The 24,040-nt window shown below is 42.4% G+C and overlaps 1 pseudogene; it reads left to right on the forward strand.

Annotated features, from left to right (window-relative positions):
* Nucleotides 1–233: 233 nt before the first annotated feature.
* On the forward strand, nt 234–21,060 carry LOC123992311 (annotated as a pseudogene).
* The last annotated feature ends 2,980 nt before the right edge of the window (nt 21,061–24,040 follow it).

The following is a 24,040-nucleotide window of genomic DNA, read 5'->3' on the forward strand; positions in this document are numbered from 1 at the left end:
TATGATAAGGTAGAGACAGTCAATCATTTTTGTTTCAACGACTGATTGTCCATTTTGATATTAGCTTTTCAATCTAAGTGAGAGCGTCTGCTGGCTTCTCATGGTGCTTTGGTTGCCTCCTTGTGGTCATAAGGAGAAAAGAGATCATACCGATGTTGCTTGCCAAATTTGGATTGGCTCAATCACCTGATATTGTATGTTTAAAGCCCCTTATACAATTTACACTTCCACTAATGACGCTGGCTACAACCTTTGGGCTGAAACAGAATACATCAGCTTTACCTTGTGGGCATCCTGAGGAAATTCCCTCTCAGCTCAGCAACATCAACCCCCTCACTGCTCTTCAGCAAGTGTGTGCATGTGACATGGAGACAGGGGCTGAAAGTGGGATTAAGATGGTGAATGAGTGAGAGAGAGAGAGAGAGAGAGAGAGAGAGAGAGAGAGAGAGAGAGAGAGAGAGAGAGAGAGAGAGAGAGAGAGAGAGAGAGAGAGAGAGAGAGAGAGAGAGAGAGAGAGAGAGAGAGAGAGAGAGAGAGAGAGAGAGTGCTTGCAGGCACGCATCCGTTCATGTCTGTGTAATTGACATAGTAAATTACAATGTTAAGAGTTACATTTTCCTCGCGGTTCGTACTTTTCCCATGTCATACTCATTTCTGAAACCATCACCCAAAAAGATCTGTGCTGTCCAAGTTTAATTTATATTTCCCTCTCAGAAATTATATTAATCCGTTGTTCATTTATTGAACCATCCGTTCCAGTAAACTCCTCTGCTTTGTTTTGGGTTTAAGGATGTCTAAATGGAGATTTTACATGTGAGAGAGGAATAAAGTACTAGTAGAGATACAGGAAGATAAGTATCACATTCTTTGTTTTTTTCCAGAGTCCTCGGTATCCCTACACAGGAGCAGTGCCTTCAGAATGTATTAATCATCCTTAACTTACTCTACATGTTACAGCCTGAATTCAAAATGGATTAAATAGATTTTGTTTTCACGCATCTACACACAATACCCCATAATGACAAGGTGAAAACATGTTTTTATACATTTTAGCACATTTATTGAATTGAAATCAATAAATATCTCATTTACGTAGAATTGACTCACATGCCTGAGTCAATTCTTTGTAAAAGCTCCTTTGACAGCGATTACAGCTGTGAGTCTTTCTGGGTAAGACTCTAAGAGCGTTCCACTCCTGAAATGTGCAATATTTGCCCATTATTTATTTTTATCAAGCTCTGTCAAATTGGTTGTTGATCATTGCCATAGATTTTCAAGCAGATTTAAGTTAAAACTTGAATTCGGCCACTCAGGAACGTTCACTGTCTTCTTGGTAAGCAAGTCCAGTGTAGATTTGGCCTTGTGTTTTAGGTTATTGTCCTGCTGAAAGGTGAATTAATTTACCAGTGTCTGGTGGAAAGCAGACTGAACCAGGTTTTCCTCTAGGATTTTGCCTGTGCTTAGTTCCATTATATTTATTTTTTTATCCTGAAAAACTCCCCAGTCCTTAACTATTGCAAGCATACCCATAACATAATGCAGCCACCACTATGCTTGAAAATATGGAGAGTGGTCCTCAGTAATGTGTTTTAATCGATTTGCCCCAAACATAAAATGTTGTATACAGGACAAAAAGTGAATTGCTTGCCACATTTAAAAAATATATATTTTAGTGCCTTGTTGCAAACAGGATGAATGTTTTCAAATATATTTATTCTGTACAGGTGTCCTTCTTTTCACTCTGTCGGTTTCTTTATAGTTACTGGGTTTATTAATACACCACTCAAAGTGTAATTAATATCTTCACCATGCTCAAAGGGGAATTCCATTTTTTTTTACCCATCTAGCAAATAGGAGCCTTTCTTTGCAAGGTATTGGAGAACCTCCCTTTGTGGTTGAATCTGTGTTTAAAATGCACTGCTCGATGCAGGGACCTTACAGATAACTGTATGTGTGTGGAACAGAGATGAGGTAGTCATTAAAAACACTATTAACACTGTTAAACACTATTATTGCACACAGAATGAGTCCATGCAACTTATGTGACTTGTGAAACACATTTTTACTCCTGAACTTATTTAGGCTTGCCGTAACAAAGGGGTTGCATACTCACTGACTCAAGACATTGCAACTTTTTATTTGTATTCATTTTGAAAATGTGTGTGTGCGTGTGTGCGTGTCTGGGTATGTAATGTGCATGTGTCAGTCAGAGAGGCCAATGAGCGTCTTCCTTTGTGAAATCAGAAAGCTACTTCTGAGAGACACAACCTCAGTGTTACAATACAGTTACACTCAAAATACATCATGGTGAATATAAATGTTCATTGTAATCAAAGCGGCTCATTTTGCTTAATGCCACAGAACACCTCTGTGATCATTTGAAATCCCCTCTATAACAGCTCCTTTGCATCAGCTATCTAAATGAAGCCATACTTTGCATCAGTCAGTGCACTCATTCAAAAGCCATGGGAAGAAAATAGAATGAACAGTGATAACTTTTAGACAAGGGCGTAGTAGTAGTAGCTGGAACTACATAATTTTCTCACCATGATAATGTAAGTTAAAACGTATTCATTATGTTCTAGTTCTGGTCAAAATAGTAGCTATAGGTAACATATCAGGAAGATTACAATGGATATTTCAAACCCTGGAAATGTTGATTATATGTGTCTTTTAGACACTATTGCATGTGTAGCCAATTAATCTGTCTGCCTTTGCCACGAGTATGACAAAATGTGTAGAATTTCAGGAAATTTGCTTTTAAACAGCAACATTTTCTCACAGCCTCATGGCAAAATCTGTAGAATAGCATGAGATTAGCTGTAAAACTGCACATTTTTATCTTTGTTTTCCCCATGAATCAACATTTCTACAGGCTTTACGAGGGGAAGAACTGTTTCATGTACAATATTGTATATTATTGGGGTGGCAGGGTAGCCTAGTGGTTAGAGCGTTGGACTAGTCACCGGAAGGTTGTGAGTTCAAACCCCCGAGCTGACAAGGTACGAACAGGCAGTTAACCCACTGTTCCCAGGCCGTCATTGAAAATAAGAATGTGTTCTTAACTGACTTGCCTGGTAAAATAAAGGTAAAATTAAAAATTAAAAAATTGTGCAGCAATACTTACTCTGTAGTCTTGTTTGAATATAAAGAATGTAAAGTAGATAGTTAGTAGTTAATAGTTACTATTTGAATTGTGTGGATAATAAAACATTTATCACAAATTCTAAAGTGTCCTTATGTAGGTACCATTCAAGTAAAATACATCTCATGTAATGGATCTTGGTGAACACTGACATGTTTAGAGTGTAAAAGACTGTATTAGTCAAGCTCTAAGTCAATGTCAGTGGAGCGTTGGTGACACTGGGACCACTCAGGGAAACCTGTGGTTGGAAGAGATGTGACATCACTTGAGGTTTTGTAGCGGTTGCTATGAAGAAAGTCACTGAAACCCATCACTCACTATGGTTCTGTTTCAAACTCAGATCTTATTAAGAAAAGTCTGACAGCCGTAGAGCATGCCCTGGGAGAAATGTAAGTACATGATCCTTTCAAAAAATGTAATTGAAATTGAAATTAGAAATGTTGACACATCAACTCATGAATAAATGAATTTATCTGACCAAATGTTGTGCTATATTCCAAAGCATGATATTGTACTTTTTTAAATCAATTTATCAAATGTTGCCTAACATAATTATTTAGATTTTTTACTACAGCAAGCTAACATATTATTGCATGGAAAGTAATAGCAAGTGACTCAGTGTCAATTGGCCTACCTCATCCAACTGACCAGTCATCATACAGTACGTACTGTATGTGGGCGCTGTGGAAATGTGCACAGTGTTGAACAAGTCCATATGATTACTACAAGATAACAGCACTGAGAACTATGGCATGAGAATGAGCATTTTGCACATTGTCATTGAGGGTTAAAAGTTGGGGTCAGAGGTTGAAGGTCATAATTGATACAACATGCCCTACAGAAAAATGATTTTCTACATACTATTTGCTGAGTCAACCGTTCAAGTCGTGTGGCGACATGTTTCAGGTCAGTCTTGATGGATAGTCTTCTCCAAGCTTCCTCACCGTTATGCACTCTAGTGGCATGGTTAAGATGATTTACTGTGGTTTTTGACTTAGGAAGTCTTTATAAAGCAGCAGATGGAGATGTAATACTTTGGCCAGTATAAAAGGATCAAAACAGTAGGCCTCTGTTTGGACAGAAGGATTTTTACATTCTTTAATCAGAGACAGGGATGATGTTTAAGTAGCACTTCAAACCAAATCCTAAATTGAGATCCACAATTTTAACGAGAGTAACTGTCGACTTCAGCATATTGATGTGTGGTAGCAGTGCTAAAATCAATGTTGTCAGACTCACTGGAGAAAGCGTTATGTTGAAGCCCCTTTGGAAACAGGAAGGCAATCATTTGGAGGTTGGTCTTCATGTTGCCAAAAATCTTGAGTGCCACACAACTGTAAAACACATCACAGCTGCGTTGCTTCCTCATTTATACAGCTCAGAATTGTGTGTGTGCATGTGTTTCTGAGTGTGTTTGGCATGCGTGCATGCTCATGAGTGTTTGTGTTTATGAGGAATAGGACTGAAATCTTGATTTTTTTATGTTCTCTTAGATCGCCGTATTTAATATCAATTAAATATATAAATAGAACTGCTCTTGTTCATATTAAATGTGGACACCCCCTCACACACTCGCTCAATCTAATATCCATTTGTATAGTTTCTGGTTGCTGCAGTTACATTAAGAGGTTATATTCACCAATAGGTAGTGGAATATAATAATTTTTAATAATTTTTTAATAATTTAAAAAATAATGAAGGTCTTCCAAACGTATCAAATTCAGCATTTTACATGACATGATACAGTGCATTCAGAAAGAATTCAGACCCCTTGACTTTTTCTAAATTTTGTTACGTTTCAGCCTTATTCTAAAATGGATTAAATTGTTTTTTTCCTCATCAATCTACACACAATCCACCAATACTGACAATACAATACTTTAAAAAAGGGATTACATCCTCGAGTCTTCTTGGGTATGACGCTACAAGTTTGACACACCTGTATTAGGGGAGTTTCTCCCATTCTTCTCTGCAGGTCCTCTCAAGCTCTGTCAGGTTTGATGGGGAGCGTTGCTGCACAGTTATTTTCAGTTTTTCTCCAGAGATTTTTAATCAGGTTCAAGTCCGGGCTCTGGCTGGGCCACTCAAGGACATTCAAAGACTTGTCCCGAAGCCACTCCTCTGGAGCAGGTTTTCATCAAGGATCTCTCTGTACTTTGCTGCATTCTTCTTTCCCCTGATCCTGACTAGTCTCCTAGTCCCTGCCACTGAAAAAATCCCCACAGCATGATGCTGCCACCACCATGCTTCACCATAGAGATGGTGCTAGGTTTCCTGGAGCTCTGTCAGAGTGACCATCGGGTTTTTTGTCACCTCCCCGACCAAGGCCCTTCTCCCCTGATTGCTCAGTTTGGCCAGGCAGCCAGCTCTAGGTGGTTACAAACTTCTACTATTTAATAATGATGGAGGCCACTGTGTTCTCGGGAACCTTCAATGATTCAGACATTTTTTTTGGTACGCTTCCCCAGATCTGTCACACAATCCTGTCTCTGAGTGCTACGGACGATTCCTTCGACCTCATGGCTTGGTTTTTGCTCTGACTGTCAACTGTGGGACCTTATATAGACAGGTGTGTACCTTTCCAAATCATGTCCAATCAAGTAAATTTAGCACAGGTGGACTCCAATATAGTTGAAGAAACATTTCAAGGATGATCAATGGAAACAGGATGCACCTGAGCTCAATTTCGAGTCTCATAGCAAAGGGTTTGAATACATGTAAATAAGGTGTTTCTGTTTTCTTTTTTTTTACATTTGCAAAAATATCTAAAAATCTGTTTTCGCATTGTCATTATGGGGTATTGCGTGTAGATTGATGAGTGAAAAACATAATTGTATACATTTTAGAATAATTTTACGAATGCACCGTATTCCGTTTCACAGCTATATAGCTAATGCTTTATCTTCCGTTGGTTGGTTCTAATGGTTTGACCTCTGAGTAATGCTGTGTGCCGTAGCTTCCTTTCCCACTGACATGCATGCTATACATGTGGTTACTGCTTGTCAGAGCCCACAGCTTTCTCAGGGGCTGCATGAGGTCTGTTTGACTACAGTACAGACACATTTAATGTAATTAAAGTTCACTTTTTAAGTTTATGCTTATCGTTCAACTTGCCTCAAGTTTTACTGTAATTAGCTGGTTATTTACTATAGTTTCACTGTTTGGATGAAACAACAACTCCATACTGTAGTTAATATGGAAAATAATCAACAATTCAGTAATATGAAGTTACTCATTGATCCTACTCCAGGTGAAACAACACATTCAGAATTATGTACTACAATGGGACGAGTTACAGTCTTTTGCACCACAGTAAGTTAAGTGTAAAAACATTTTTTTAACTAGGCAAGTCAGTTAAGAACAAATTCTTATTTACAATGACAGCCTACTGGGGAACAGTGAGTTAACTGCCTGACAGATTTTCCCTTGTCAGCTCAGGAATTCGATCCAGCAACCTTTAGATTACTGGCCCAACGCTCTAACCACTATGCTACCTGCCGCCCCTTGGTAGATGTAGGAGGACATTTAGTGCAGTGTTGATGGGCTCATTGAGTGATATGTAGGAATGCAGCAGGGGTAGGGGGGGGGGGGAGTAGTAATTGGTATTACATTATTGTATGCTAGTAATTGGGCCTTATAGAGTTGAATGATAATGTGAATGTAATTTAAAATTGTTATTTGGTTAAAAAGTTCAATCAGCTGACTGCTCCTGGAGTCAGTGTACTTTACTGTGCTGGGGGGGTAAATCAATCATGTTCTGATTTAGATTTGGAGAGGAAAGTGGCAGGACTCGATCCAGCTAACAAAACAGGCCAAGTGCTTACAGTGCACAGCCAGATCTGAAACCATAGGGCCTTACTCTCTGCATTATAGATCATATAATCAGTCTCTAGACACTTGACAACAGGAAAAGGGTTCCCACGGTTTCACACACCTTGGTCACACACGTGCACAGACAAACAGTGTCTTATTGTATGTGACAGTGATTTTTAAAGGCACAGTTTAAAAATATAGTCAAACCATATAGTCAAACCTGGGGAATGTATAAGTCAAAGGCAAGGTATGATATTCCTTTCCGGTGTCAACCAAATGTGTATTAAATAAGTAACATTTTTATGGACCAATATCCTGAGCCTAAAGACCATGATTTTCCATCTGCAGATGCCTTGCCTTAGTTGAGTGATGTCTAACTTTTGAACCTTTTGATTAATTATGTCACTGAGAAAGATCAGGGAGTGTGTCTGATAGTGAGTCAAAGTTATCATGAATGTGCATTAAATATCTACTGGTTCATATCACTAAGAGAAGATTATTAATTAAAAACAAATTAATTAAGTGGGAGTCAACGAAGGGAATAGATGTGAACTGGCAACAGTTATACTTCCAAAATATCCGTTTCAACAATGATAACAGAGCTGCTCACAATTTATGACTCAAAAGTATTTTTCATTCACGCTGAGTCCATCGATCAAACTCAGAATACGTTGTCATTAATGACATGCCTATGGGAAAATGGCTCCCTCTATTTATAATGTTTCAACATTCTATAGCCTATTCTAGTCTATCAAATTGACAAGTAAATTGTTTGTAAAAAGATTACAGTTTATATAGCAAGTGAGTATGTGCTGTTCTCATGTTGTTGAAAATATTTGTTTCACAATAGAAGTGCGTTTCAAATTCCAACTTGGCCTACTTAAAGAGGCCACCACACTCATTTCAAGCTAATACATGCAGAATGTCTGAGGTAGCATGCGTTTCGGTCTGTCTTAGTGCCTACAGACATACGGTTTTCTGGGTGTAGCACACTTGAGCTTGAGATTCTACTTTTGTTTCTATTATGTTCCTTCCTGTTCACTTATCCAATCAGAACCACTATCAGTGGAGCAAATCACATCTATGACACCTCTTATTAAAGAGTGTTTATATAACTTTTGTTACTAGGGGTGCTCTCGAGCCAAAAGCTGTCTCCTAAATGGACAAAAATACTGTCTTGAAATTACCTCAGGACAGAAAGGGGCACACCTCCCCACCACACCCATGAAGCAAACAAAATTGAACCTACATTTTTAAAGAGCAATCAATTAATCATATTTTTATTTTTATTTACAGGGGACAATGCACATTATATTACACAATACTACAGTAATGCAACATCCATGTAAATGTGCCGTGGATAGCCAAAGCTAATTTGCACCTGTAGTCCCAGGGCAGCAGGGCAGCAAACTACAGGTCTTTAGTTGCAGACTCAATCCTTTGCTGCCCTGACACACGGATATAAGCTAACTGACAGTTTCTCCTTTCTGTGATTGATTCTATAGCTCCGTCCTTAGGGCTGCCTGATGAAAAGCCATAGCAAGGGGTGCGAGTCTGAGACTCAGACGAGGAAACGAGGTTGCTGACGAGGAAACGAGGACTTCATCTCCACAATGCCAAGACAGTGCCCCCTAGAGCGGCGAGGGAAACATAACAAGAACTACAAATTTAGTGTATTTATATTTCTACTTATTACACCAAAGCAGCAGCTACTCTTCCTGGGATCAAAATTAATGCAGTTATCCAATTTTAAAAACATTACAATACATTCACAACAGATTTCACAACACTCTAAGTGTGTGCCCTCATGCCACTACTCCACTACCACATATCTACCACACAAAATCCATGTGTACATGTCTGTATAGTGCGTATTTTATCATGTGTGTATGCATGTGTCTGTGCCTGTGTTTGTGTCTTTTCACAGTTCCATAAGGTTTATTTTTTATGTTTTTAATCTAATTTTACTGCTTGCATGAGAACAGAGTTCTGTGTACTCTGTATGTAGTACTGTGCGCCTCTCTTAGTCTGTTCTGGACTTGGGGACTGTGAAGAGACCACTGGTGATATGTCTTGTGGTGTATACATGGGTGTCCGAGCTGTGTGCCAGTAGTTCAAACAGACAGCTCGGTGCATTCCACGTCAATACCTCTCAGAAATACAAGTAGTGATGAAGTCAATCTCTCCTCCACTTCGAACCAGGAGAGATTACATATAAGGGCCAGCCGTGCTGCCCTGTTCTGAGCCAATTGCAATTTTCCAAGTCCCTCTTTGTGATACCTGACCACACGACTGAACAGTATTCAAATCAATCAAATGTTATTGGTCACATACACATGATTAGCAGATGTTACTGTGAGTGTAGCGAAATGCTTATACTTCTAGATCTGACAGTGCAGCAGTATCTAACAGGTAATATGTAACTAATTCTTCAACAAAACCTAATACACACAATCTAGTAAAGGAATGGGATAAGAATATATAAGTATAAAATATATGGATGAGTAGTGACAGAGTGGCTAAGATGAAATAGATAGTAAAGAATAGATAGTGAGGAATACAGTATACATTACATACATATGAGATGAGTAATGCGGGATAAGTAAACATTCTTAAAGTGGCATTATTAAAGTGACTAGTGTTCCATTTATTAAAGTGGCCAACGATATCACGTCTGTTGGTAGGCAGCCGCCTTTCTGTGCTAGTGGTGGCTGTTTACAATCTGATGGCCTAGAGATAGAAGCTGTTTTTCAATCTCTCTGTCCCAGCTTTGATGCACCTGTACTGACCTCGCATTCTGGATGGAAGCGGGGTGAACAGGCAGTGTCTTGTGTGGTTATTGTCCTTGATGATCTTTTTGCCTTCCTGTGACATCGGGTGTTGTAGGTGTCCTGGAGGGCAGGTAGTTTGCCCCCGGTGATGCATTGTGCAGACCGCACCACCCTCAGGAGAGTCTTGTGGTTGTGGGCAATGCAGTTGCAGTACCAGGTAGGCTGTCTCGTCATTTTTGGTAATCAAGCCTACCACTGTATTGTCATCTGCAAACTTGATGATTGAGTTGAAGGCGTGCATGGCACGCATTCGTGTGTGAACAAGGAGTACAGGAGGAGGCTGAGAACGCACCCTTGTGGGGCCCCAGTGTTGAGGATCAGCGGAGAGGATATGTTGTTTCCTGCCTTCACCACCTGGAGGCGGCCCATCAGGAAGTCCAGGACCCAGTGGTTCAGGGCAGGGTCAAGACCCAGCGTCTGAAGCTTAATGATGAGTTTGGAGGGTACCATGGTGTTGAATGCTGAGCTGTAGTCAATGAACAGCATTCTTACATATCTATTCCTCTTGTCCAGATGGGATAGGGCAGTGTGCAGTGTGATGGCGATTGCATCATCTGTGGACCTATTGGGGGGTAAGGAAATTGAAGTGGGTCTAGGGTGACAGGTAGGGTGGAGGTGATATGATCCTTGACTAGTCCCTCAAAGCACTTCATGATTACAGAAGTCAGTGCTACAGGGAAATCATCATTTAGTTCAGTTACCTTAGCATTTTTGGGAACAGGAACAATGGTGGCCATCTTGAAGCATGTGGGGACAGCAGACTGCGGTAGGGATTGATTGAATATGTCCGTAAACACACCAGCCAGCTGCCTTGCGGGGGTTAACGCGTTTAAATGTTTTACTCACGTCGGCCATGTTACGCCTTGGTCTTAGTATTTTGTGTTTTCTTTATTTATTTGGTCAGGCCAGGGTGTGACATGGGTTATTGTGGTGTGTTTTTTGTCTTGGGGTTTTGTGGGGTGTCTAATTAGTCTATGGCTGCCTGAGGCGGTTCTCAATCAGAGTCAGGTGATTATCGTTGTCTCTGATTGGGAGCCATATTTAGGCAGGCATATTCTGTGAGTGTTTCGTGGGTGATTGTTCCTGTCTCTGTGTTTGTTTTCACAAGATAGGCTGTATAGGTTTTCGCGTTTCGTTTGTTGTTTTGTAATTTAAGTTATTTCATGTATCGTACATATTTTCATTAAAGATCATGAGTAACCACCACGCCACTTTTTGGTCCGACTCTCTTTAAACAGACGAACGCCGTTACAGAATCACCCACCACACACGGACCGAGCAGCGTGGTGACAGGCAGCGACAGCAGAAGCAGCGAAAAGAGGAACGGACATGGGAGGATGAATTGTTCGGAGAAGGACCCTGGGATCAGCCTGGAGAATATCGCCGCCCCAAAGAAGAACTGGAGGCGGAGAGAGCTGAGAGGCGCTGGTATGAGGAGAAGCAACAGCGGAAGCAGGAGCAACAATATCGGGACTACACTACTTGGGAGGAGATAGACAGGTGGGCGGTCGACCCAGAGACAGTACCGGAGCCCGCCTGGGATTCGCTGGAGCAGTGCGAAGAGGGTTATAGGAGAATGGAGTTGGAGAGACAAGCACGGCAGCGCAAAAGGAAGCCCAAGAGTCAGCCCCAAAAATGTATTGGGGGGAGGCTCAGGGAGAGTGTGGCAGAGTCAGGGTTCAGACCTGAGCCAACTCCCCCTGTTTACCGCAAGGAGCCATGGATGTTATCGCAGCTATTGGCGAAGCTGAGGGCTGAGTCTGAGAGGGTCGAGGAATTATTGGACAGAATGGAGGAGAGTGAACAGATGGGAGATGAGGAGATACTCGAGGAGTTGTTAATGGAATTGGAGGAGAGTGAAGAGAGAGAGCAGTTGATTTGGCGTAGTATGCAAGATAGTCGCCCGACGGAGCGTGTCGGGGATTTGATGGCAACTGGGTCAGTGCTCCATACTCGTCCTGAGGTGCGTGTTAGTCGGCTGGTGAAAATTGTGCCAGCCTCACGCACTAGGCCTCCTGTGTACCTACCTAGCCTCGCACGTCCTGTGCCAGCCCTGCTCTCAGGCTCTCCAGTACACCTTCACGGTCCGGTCCATCCTGTGCCACCTTCACACACCAGTCCTCCGGTGGCAGTTCCCCGCACCAGGCTTCCTGTGCGTGTCCTCGGTCCAGTACCACCAGTTCCAGCACCACGCACCAGGCCTTCAGTGCGCCTCGCCTGTTCAGCGCAGCCAGAGCCTTTCTCCTCTCCAGTGCTGTCGGAGTATCCCACCTGTTTAGCGCTGCCGGAGTCTCCCGCCTGTTTAGCGCAGCCAGAGCCTTCCTCCTCTCTAGCGCTGTCGGAGCCTCCCGTCTGTTCAGCGCAGCCAGCGCTTTCCTCCTTTCCTGCACTGCCGGAGTCTCCCCCCTGTTCAGCGCCTCCAGAGCCTTCCTCCTCTACAGCGCTGCTGGAGTCTCCTGCCTGTTCAGCGCAGCCTGAGCTGCCAGTCTGCATGGAGCAGCCTGAGCTGTCAGACTGCATGGAGCAGCCAGAGCTGCCAGTCAGCATGGAGCAGCCTGAGCTGTCAGACTTCATGGAGCAGCCAGAGCTGCCAGTCTGCACAGAGCAGCCAGAGCTGCCAGTCTGCATGAAACAACCAGAGCTGCCAGTCTGCATGGAGCAGCCAGAGCTGCCAGGTTGCATGGAGCAGCCAGAGCTGCCAGGTTGCATGAAGCCCCCAGAGCTGCCAGTCTGCATGGAGCAGCCAGAGCTGCCAGTCTGCATAGAGCAGCCAGAGCTGCCAGTCTGCATGGAGCTGCCAGTCTGCATAGAGCAGCCAGAGCTGTCAGTCTGCATAGAGCAGCCAGAGCTGTCAGTCTGCATGGAGCAGCCAGAGCTGCCCAGACTGCATGGAGCAGCCAGAGCTGCCAGTCTGCATGGAGCAGCCAGAGCTGCCAGTCTGCATGGAGCAGCCAGAGCAGCTAGATCCGCCAGTCAGCCAGACTCTTCCAGATCTGCCAGTCAGCCAGACTCTTCCAGATCTGCCAGTCAGCCAGACTCTTCCAGATCTGCCAGTCAACCAGACTCTTCCAGATCTGCCAGTCAACCAGACTCTTCCAGATCTGCCAGTCAACCAGACTCTTCCAGATCCGCCAGCCAGCCAGGATCTGCCAGATCCAACTACCTGCCTGAGCTTCCTCTCAGTGCTGAGCTTCCTCTCAGCGCTGAGCTTCCTCTCAGTGCTGGGCTTCCCCTCAGTGCTGGACTTTCCCTCAGTGCTGGGCTTCCCCTCAGTGCTGGGCTTCCCCTCAGTGCTGAGCTGCCCCTCAGTCCCGAGCTTCCCCTCAGTCCCGAGCTGCCCCTCAGTCACAAGCTGCCCCTCAGTCCAGTGGGGTTCTGGGTGAGGACTACCAGGCCATGGTCGGCGGAGAGGGTGGACTATCCCAGGACGCGAGGGGGAGGAACGAAGACATTTATGGAGTGGGGTCCACGTCCCGAGCCGGAGCCGCCACCATGGACAGACGCCCACCCGGACCCTCCCTATGGTTTTGAGGTGCGTCCGGGAGTCCGCACCTTAGGGGGGGGTTCTGTCATGCCTTGGTCTTAGTATTTTGTGTTTTCTTTCTTTATTTGGTCAGGCCAGGGTGTGACATGGGTTATTGTGGTGTGTTTTTTGTCTTGGGGTTTTGTGGGGTGTCTAATTAGTCTATGGCTGCCTGAGGCGGTTCTCAATCAGAGTCAGGTGATTATCGTTGTTTCTGATTGGGAGCCAAATTTAGGCAGCCATATTCTGTGAGTGTTTCGTGGGTGATTGTTCCTTTCTCTGTGTTTGTTTTCACAAGATAGGCTGTATAGGTTTTCACATTTCGTTTGTTGTTTTGTAATTTAAGTTATTTCATGTATCGTACATATTTTCATTAAAGATCATGAGTAACCACCACGCCGCATTTTGGTCCGACTCTCTTTCAACAGACGAACGCCGTTACAGGCCACAGAGAAGGATAGCCCACAGTCTTTGGTAGTGGGCCGCGTCAGTGGCACTGTATTGTCCTCAAAGCACGCAAAGAAGTTGTTTAATTTGTCTGGAAGCAAGACGTCGATGTCCATGAAGGGGCTGGTTTTCTTTTTGTAATCTGTGATTGTCTGTAGACCCTGCCACATATGTCTCATGTTTGAACCATTGAATTGCGACTCCACTTTGTCTCTATACTGATACTTAGCTTATTTGATTGCCATACTGAGAGAATAACTACACTGTTTATATTCAATCATATTTCCAGTCGCCTTGCCATGATTAAATGCCGTGATAAGTGTTTTCAGCTTTGCGCAAATGCTGCCATTAATCCTATACACTTCCTTATAAACTTGCTCACCGAGTCAGTGTATACGTCAATGTTATTATCTGAGGCTACCCAGAACATATCCCAGTATCTGTGTTCGAAGCAATATTGAAGCGTGGAATCTAATTGGTCAGACCAGCGTTGGATAGACCTAAGCACGTGCGCTTCCTGTTTTAGTTTCTGCCTATAGGAGGGAAGCAACAAGATGGAGTCATAGTCAGATTTGCCAAAAGGAGGTCGGGGGAGGGCTTTGTAAAAATCGCGGAAGTTAGAGTAGCAATGGTCGAGTGTGTTACCCACTCGACACAACTTTGGAAGTTTACATGCACTTAGATTGGAGTCATTAAAACTCATTTTTCAATCACTCCACAATTTTCTTGTTAAAAACTATAGTTTTGGTAAGTCGGTTAGGATATCTACTTTGTGCATGACACAAGTAATTTTTCCAACAATTGTCTACAGACAGATTTTTTGTCAATTGGAGGTGTACCTGTGGATGTATTTCAAGGCCTACCTTCAAACTCTGTGCCTCTTTGCTTGACATCATCGGAAAATTCAAAATAAATCAGCCAAGAACTCAGAACAAAAATGTGTAGACCTCCACATGTCTGGTTCATCCTTGGGAGAAATTTCCAAACGCCTGAAGTAACCATGTTCATCTGTACAAACAATCGTATGCAAATATAAACACCATGGGACTACGAAGCCATCATACCTCTCAGGAAGGAGACGCATTCTGTCTCCTAGAGATGAAAGAACCTTGGTATGAAAAGTGCAAATCAATCCCAGAACAACAGCAAAGGACCTTGTGAAGATGCTTGAGGAAATGGGTACAAAGTATTTATATCCACAGTAAAACGAGTCCTGTATCGATGTAACCTGAAAGGCCGCTCAGCAAGGAAGAAGCCACTGCTCCAAAACCGCCATAAAAAAGCCAGACTACGGTTTGCAACTGCACATGGGGACAAAAATTGTACTATTTGGAGAAATGTCCTCTGGTCTGATGAAACAAAAATAGAACTGTTTGGCCATAATGACCATCGTTATGTATGGAGGAAAAAGGGGGAGGCCTTCAAGCCGAAGAAAACCATCCCAAACGTGAAGCACAGGGGTGGCAATATCATGTTGTTGGGGTGCTTTGCTGCAGGAGGGACTGGTGCACTTCACAAAATAGATGGCATCATGAGAAAGAAAATATTATGTGGACATATTGAAGCAACATCTCAAGATATTAGTCAGGAAGTTAAAGCTTGTTCGCAAATGGGCCTTCCAAATGGACAATGAGCCCAAGCATACTTCAAAAGTTGTGAGTAGCTTAAGGACAACAAAGTCAAGGTATTGGAGTGGCCATCACAAAGCCCTGACCTCCATCCTACAGAAAATGTGTGGGCAGAACTGAAAACCTGTGTGCGAGCAAGAAGGCCTACAAACCTGACTCAGTTAAACCAGGTCTGTCAGGAGGAATGGGCCAAAATTCACCCAACTTATTGTGGGAAGCTTGTGGAAGGCTACCTGAAATGTTTGACCCAAGTTAAACAACTTAAAGGCAATGCTACCAAATACTAATTGAGTGTATGCAAACTTCTGACCCACTGGGAATGTGATGAAAACAATAAAAGCTGAAATAAATCATTCTGGCTAGTATTATTCTGACATCTCACATTCTTAAAATAAAGTGGTGATCCAAACTGACCTAAGAAAGAGACTTTTTACTAGGTTTAAATGTCAGGAATTGTGAAAAACTGAGTTTAAATGTATTTGTCTAAGGTGTATGTAAACCTCCGACTTCAACTGTATGGTTTACAGTTTTCATAAAGTCCAATGAAGTTCCTTGATGGCCGTCTTGGTATCCACTTGCGGTGGGATATTCCACGGCTGTGACGATAACTGAGGAGAGTTCTCTTTGGAGATTATATGGTCGGCGTTTGACAGTGAGGAATTTTACGTCAGATGAACAAAAGGACTTGAGTTCTTGTATGTTGTTACAATTACACTATGAGTCGTTAATCATGGAACATACACCCTTGCCCTTCTTCTTACCAGAGAGATTATTATTCCTGTCGGTGCGATGCACTGAAAATCCCGTTGGAGGTAGGGACTCTGACAGCATATCCCCAGCTAGCCATGTTTCCATGAAACAGAGTATGTTACAATCCCGGATATCTCTTTGGAAAGCTAAATCAGTTCAAATGCCCTGGGAGGTGCAGACAAAGGATCTGCTTTGGGAATGTCTTATTCCTGGTCGTAGCGCTGGTTGTGCTGGTAAGTTGATGTCTCTCTGATATCCAATAGTTCTTCCCGGGTGTGTGTAATATCACTTAAGGTGTTCTGGGCTAACAATGTAATAAATAATACATTAAAAAAAACAAAATACTGCACAGTTTCCTAAGGACTCGAAGCGAAGCTGCCATTTCTATCGGTGCCATCTTGTCCAGGTGCGACCAAACTAGGGCCTGCAAGACCTGCCTTGTTGACAGTGCTGTTAAGAAGGCAGAGCAATGCTTTATAATGGACAAACTTCTCCCCATCTTAGCCAATGTTGTATCAATGTTTTGACAATGACAATTTACAATCTAGGGTTACTCCAAGCAGTTTAGTCACCTCAACTTGCTCAATTTCCACATTATTCACCACAAGATTTTGTTGAGGTTTAGGGTTTAGTGAAGGATTTGTCCCCAATACAATACTTTTAGGTTTTTTTATACAGTATTTAGGACTAACTTATTCCTTGCCATCAATTTTGAAACTAAGTGTTTGTTAAGTGTTGCTGTCATTTCACTAGCTGTAGTAGCTGATGTGTATATTGTTGAGTCACCCGCATACAAAGACACACTGGCTTTACTGAGTGGCATGTCGTTAGAAAAGTTGAAAAAAGTAAGGGGCCTAGACAGCTTCCCTGGGGAATTCCTGATTCTAGCTGGATTATGTTGGAGAGGCTTCCATTAAAGAACACCTTCTGTGTTCTGTTGGACAGGTAACTCTTTATCCAAAATATAGCTGGGTGTGTAAAGCCATAACACATATGTTTTTCCAGCAGCAGACTATGATCGATTATGTCAAAAACCGCACTGAAGTCTAATAAAACAGCTCCCACAATCTTTTTTTCATCAGTTACTCTCAGCTAATCATCGGTCATTTGTGTAAGTGCTGTGCTTGTTAAATGTCCTTCCCTATAAGCGTACTGAAAGTCTGTTGTCAATTTGTTAACTGTAAAGTAGCGTTGTATCTAGCCAAACACCATTTTTTTCCAAAAGTTTGCTAAGAGTTTGTAACAGGATGATTGGTCGGCTATTTGAGCCAGTTCTGTTTTTTTGTTCTATTCTTAGGTAGCAAAATTATTTTAAAATAAAGTGTGTTCCCTCCGTGCCTGAGGGAACACACTTTCTAGTAGGCTTAAATTGAAGATATGGCAAATAGGAGTGGCAATATCATCCGCTATTAACCTAAATAATTTTCCATCCAAGTTGTCATACCCCGGTGGTTTGTCATTGTTGATCGATAGTAATAATTGTTTCACGTCTTCCACACTCTCTTTACGGAATTCAAAATGACAGGGCTTGTGAGCCTGTCATTCTATAATAGAGGATTGAACAAGACAGAGCAGGAGACAAAAGAGAACAGAGGCCAAGCCACAGGAATGCAATTGGAAACATTTTAGATAAGTGTCAACCTGTCATCCTGAAGCGTCAAACAGAATCTTCAGCATTTCTTCTTATCTTTACAACATGCCCTAAAAACCGAGAGAGATGGCCTTTCGTTCGGCTGGACATGCACAACGTCAACTGAAAGGAGCCTGGAGAAGATCAGATCAGATTCCTACAGCAGGGTAGAAAAGGGGATTTTCTCCTTATATAATGCAGGTGTTTTTCCATGACAGTTACTACCTGGCTGCAAGGCTGGGCACAAGGCCTATGCAAATCAGCTCAGCTCAGCCATGCCAATGAGCCCTCTTACCAACCTCTCAACCTATTAATTACCTGAAAACTAACAAGGCACACAGAGTACGGCATTCTCAACACTACACTCCAACCAACAGACCCTGATGCGATAGAAAGATCGAGGGCCTGTTAAAAAAAGGAGGGATACCCAACTAAATGGACTGTGTTAGTTGAATCTCAGAGGTTCTCAGAGGGACTCTCTAAAAAGAGAGGTTCTCAGAGGTTCCGGGAAGGGTTCAGCTGATCAGTAGAAGAAGTTAGACTGAGTTCAATTTATTTTACTAAATGTGTGGTATTTGTCTTTATAAAAAAGAGAAATGCAAAATGAAGTAATAGATTAATACACCATATAATATGTGAAACACCTTTTGTAACAACAATATACAGTATACAATTTAGTGCTCCAGCCTGCCAAGTGAATTTGCATGCCTGGATTCAATTGAATGGTCTCCTGTTCCAGATCCTTTCTGCCTTTCCACTGTTTGCTCCAAATTCCCACATACTTCACACACACACGCACGCATGCATGCACACACGCACGCACGCACACACACACACAAATACACACACACACACACGCACACACACACACACACACACACACACACACACACACACACACACACACACACACACACACACACACACACACACACACACACACACACACACACACACACACACACACACACACACACGCACGCACGCACGCACGCACGCACGCACACACACACACACACACACACACATAAATGGATATAATTTACTTATTATTCAACTGTGAAGTAATGCAAGTGAATACATTGTTCTACACACAGGGATCATGCCTATATAAGCCAGTGGATTTGTAGCTACTGTTGAAATGATGTTGGCATTTAAAAGGATTATAATCACTCGCCACCCGGGGTTTACCGTTGATAATGCACATACAGCATTCGAATGTAAACTCCTGAGCTTTAAAGCCCAAATACCATTGTAACTCAGCTTAAATAATAAAGAGTGAATTTAGATTCCCTTCCTTCAGGTAGATTTCTCAGTACATATTTTTCACAGGTTGGGATCACAAACAACAACTTGCCTTCATATGCACGTCTTGGTAAGTAAATTGGAGTATATATTCCCATAATTTATTTGGATAAGTTTAAATCTTTACATTACTATTGGCTACTAGTGCTAACCCAGTATGGTATATCCATAGGGACTTCCAGGTTTGAAGTGGCTAGTAGCCTATCCAATGACTCCTCCACAGTCAATGATGTCGGCCTCTGTGCAGGTTGGATAGCCCAGCCTGCAGCTACTGCTCTCCAGCCCATGAACCATTGGTCCTACCCAAAGTACCTCCAACAACATGACCCCACCACCACTACCTCCACCACCTTGCCCCTCACCACTGACATGTACATGGTGGGCCCATCCTCCATACTCACCTACACACACACATCTCTTTTTACCAACTTTGGGGAGAGTGAAAGAGCAACTAATCTTGATGCCAATTGAATTAACCTCTACGGGATGGGTGTCCCTAAACCGGGACGGATGCTAACGTGTGCTAATGTGAATGGAATGACATTTTAAACAACAGCCAACTTTCCGTGACATAGACATGTCTTAAATGGGCAGAAAGCTTAAATTCTTGTTAATCTAACTGCAGTTCTAATTAACAGTAGCTATTAAAGTGAAAAATGCCATGCTATTGTTTGGGGAGAGTGCACAACAACAAAACATTTTTATCACGTCAACTGGTTTGATACATTCACCTCTGAAGGTAAATAATGTACTTACATTCAGTAATCTTGCTCTGATTTGTCATGCTGAGGGTCCCAGAGATAAAATGTAGCATAGTTTTGTTTGATCAAATAAATGTATATGTTCAAATGTAGGAATGACCGCACTGCTGTCTCTGGCTCCACACCCACCCCGCCCGGACATCTAAACTCCACCAAGGCACCTGCAAGTTCCCCGACATTTCTGGGGGGAATGGCCTTGGCCCTCACCCTCCGATCCAACAGGATCCAGACATGCTCAATGGGATTGAGATCTGCGCTCTTCGCTGGCCATGGCAGAACACTGACATTCCTGTCTTGCAGGAAATCATGCACAGAATGAGCAGTATGTTTTTTTGTTTGTATTATATTTTACTAGATCTAATGTGTTATATTCTCCTACATTAATTTCACATTTCCACAACCTTCAAAGTGTTTCCTTTCAAATGGTATCAAGAATATGCATATCTTTGCTTCAGGTCCTGAGCTATGTATGGGCAGTTTGTCATGGGCGTCGTAAGAAGCGGACCAAGGTGCAGCGTGGTGAGCGTACATTTTCCTTTTATTTATAGAAATGTTGCCAACAAAACAAGGAAATGACCGTGAAGCTTAACTTCGGCTATAATGCCTCTAACAAAGTCAACTACCCACACTGAAAGGAGGGGAAAAGGGCTACCAAGTATGATTCCCAATCAGAGACAACGATAGACAGCTGTCCCTGATTGAGAAGTTAGATTTGGGTATGTCATTTTAGGCAAAAAATGAAAAAAAGAGTATGATCTTTAAGAGGTTTAAAGCATAAACTCTGTAAAAATTCCATCATATCCACAGAGCATAGTAATATACACCTTCACCTGTACAAAATAGTTGTAACACAACTGGGGTTTGACTACAAACACAACCCCTGTTGTCGGTGCAGACCCTAGCACCTACGTCCACAGCCCTCACGCAAGTGGACCTCCAGGACTCAGTGTTGACTTATATCCAGGGCCTATGGACCCAGCCGCTAACCACCATCCCTACATCGGGCGTGCATTTTGCCTTTCACCCTGCCACTCTGGCTGGGTCTCAGTTGCTTCCCATGTCCATGACAGTGACCCCACTATGCCCCAGCAGGACCCCCAGCCCCTGGAGCAGAGTCCTGCTGTGGCTGAAGAGCCCAACCCTCTGGAGAAACTTCTGGAGGACCAGGATCAGGATGACAAATACACATATGTGAACAGTTCCTCAAACTTCATCCCCAGTGTCTAAGATATATTAGTGTTGGAGCCAGTCATAATCATTTTGGAAATGTTTACAGAATGCTTATGAATGTTTTATCTATGGGTTATAAATGAATGTATTGTGTCGGTAACCCTTGTATTTCTATTGCTCATAATTCAGGTACATGGTGCTTGTAGTTATTCTTTCCTTTATGTTGTAATGTACATTGAAGTACTGTGAATTGCTTTTTTTATGAAGTAAAAGGAACAGTGTTGTAGTTTGACTAGTTCTATTATTTACTTTACAAGAGTTTTGCTGAAAAATAACTGCTGTCATGTATTATAGATGCTGTAACTGAAAGACAGGCCTTGAATGATTTGTCCCGCATCAATTTAAATGACTTGTAAGATGTTTATTTGTGAAAGAAATACCTCCTTTCTGACAACCATAATCGAATACAGTTGTTTTAAAAGTAGTTACTCTGAGACGTCATTCAATTGTTAAATGAACCCATATTGATATTTATCCAGGGTCTGCTTTGAAGAGTACTTGACATAAAACATGAAAACATCTTCTTGCCTGTAGCCTTTCACTCTCTTGTCATTATCTTTTGAAATCAGAAGTCAGAAGTTATGGCTGTCAGCTAACTATGGTCCAAGAGTGGGAAAGGCCTTGGTTCTCTGTTTATCTGGCTGTCCCATCTGTGGCTCCCCTATGGGGTTTTGATGTCTACCACCCCCCAGGCCCCAGGGGAAACCGTCAGAGAAGGGGCTCTGAAGCACACCTGCCACACCCACCTGAAGAAAATCAACTACTACAGGTCTGAGGTCAGGCAAGACTGCTCTTGTGTTCTTTCAGTTTATTGGTTTGTGTTTGAAGGAATGTTACGTTACAGTATGTTACATGGCAGTATTTAGAGATCCTGAAGACCGTGTGGGGCTTCAAAATGCATTATGTCAAACATATTCTGTCAATAATTGTCAAACCTCTACTCTTTCTGTATGTTAACTTGTAAATTCATTTGAATGCCATTACTCAATTTAAGACTTCAATAGCATACTAATACGTTTCATAGTGGACAGAACTGACAGTTCTAAGGCCTCATACGATATGTCCTAAACACAACTATTACAGAACATTCTGATTTTCAGTTGAAGATTAAACAGAAAATGCTTATCTTTCTCTTATCAAAATGAAGTATGACATGAAACACAGCTAACAGTGTGGCATAATAAAAGTGTTTTAAACTCCAAATAAATCATCAAGGGAACCACAGTCTTATCTCTCAAATATATCTATATTTTTTGGCACATCTTGAAAATCTATCACCAATGACAACGTCCTCCATCAGGCCTTCAACCTTTTATTCCTGTTATAATATGTATTAACGCCCTTAGGATGAAGGTCCTGACATACCTTGTAGCCTCTTTCTGTTTGTGTTTGCATTGCTTGATAGTACTTAAGAAGAAAGACGACAGCTATGTTGAGATGATACAGTGCATTCGGAAAGTATTCAGACCTCTTGACATTTTCCTCATTTAGTTACGTTACAGTCTTATTCTAAAATTGATTCAATTATTTTTCCCCTCATCAATCTACACAACAATAACACCGATTTATTTTGAACATTTTGCAAAAAATAATTGACGTTTACATAAGTGTTCAGAACCTTTATTCAATACTTTGTTGAAGCACCTTTGGCAACAATTACAGCCTCAAATCTTCTTGGATATGATGCTACAAGTTTGAAACACCTGTATTTGTGGACTTTCTCTCATTCTTCTCTGCAGATCCTCTCAAGCTCTGTCAGGTTGGATGGGTAGCGTCGCTGCACAGCTATTTTCAGGTCACTCTAGAGATATTAGATTGGGAGCAAGTTTCCGTCAGGGATTTCTCTGTACTTTGCTCCATTCATCTTTCCCTCAATCATGACTTCTCTCCCAGTCCCTGCCACTGTTTCTCATGGTCTGAGTTCTTTAGGGGCCTTTTGACAAACCCCAAATGAGCTGTATGTGTATTTGTGTTTATTATGGAACCCCATTAGCTACTGCCAAGGCAGCAACTACTCTTCCAGGGGTTTATTATAGATCCCCATTAGCTACTGCCAAGGCAGCAACAACTCTTCCAGGGGTTTATTATAGATCCCCATTAGCTACTGCCAAGGCAGCAACTACTCTTCCAGGGGTTTATTATAGATCCCCATTAGCTACTGCCAAGGCAGCAACTACTCTTCCAGGGGTTTATTATAGATCCCCATTAGCTACTGCCAAGGCAGCAACTACTCTTCCAGGGGTCTGGCAAAATCAAGGCAGTCATACAATTTTAAAAACATTACCATACATTCATCACAGAATTACAACACACAACACCCTCAGGCCCATACTCCACTACCACATATCTACAACACAAAATCCATGTGTATGTGTGTCTAGTGCATATGTTATCATGTGTGTGTGTGCATGTGTCTGGGCCTATGTTTGTGTTGCTTCACAGTCCCTGCTGTTCTTATCTGTTGTTTAAATATAACTCTACTGCTTGCATCAGTTACCTGATGTGGAATATAGTTGCATGAATAGAGTTGCATGGCTCTATTTAGTAGTGTGTGCCTCCCATAGTCTGTTCTGGACTTGGGGACTGTGAAGAGACCTCGGGTGACATGTCTTGTGGAGTATGCAAGGGTGACTGAGCTGTGTGCTATTCGTTTAAACAGACCGCTCTGTGCTTTCGACATGTCAATACATCTCACAAATACAAGTAGTGATGAATTCAATCTCTACTCTACTTTGAGCCAGGAGAGATTGACATGCATATTATTAAGTCTCTCTTTGTGGCACCTGACCACACGACGGAACAATGGTCCCGGTGCGACAAAACTAGAGCCTGTAGGACCTGCCTTGTTGATAGTGTTGTTAAGGAGGTAGAGTAGCACTTTATTATGGACAGACTTCTCCCCATCTTAGTTACTGTTGCATCAATATGTTTTGACCATGACAATTTACAATCCAGGGTTACTCCAAGCAGTTTAGTC

The sequence above is a fragment of the Oncorhynchus gorbuscha genome, linkage group LG13, assembly GCF_021184085.1.
Source record: "Oncorhynchus gorbuscha isolate QuinsamMale2020 ecotype Even-year linkage group LG13, OgorEven_v1.0, whole genome shotgun sequence".
Classification (NCBI taxonomy): Eukaryota; Metazoa; Chordata; class Actinopteri; order Salmoniformes; family Salmonidae; genus Oncorhynchus; species Oncorhynchus gorbuscha.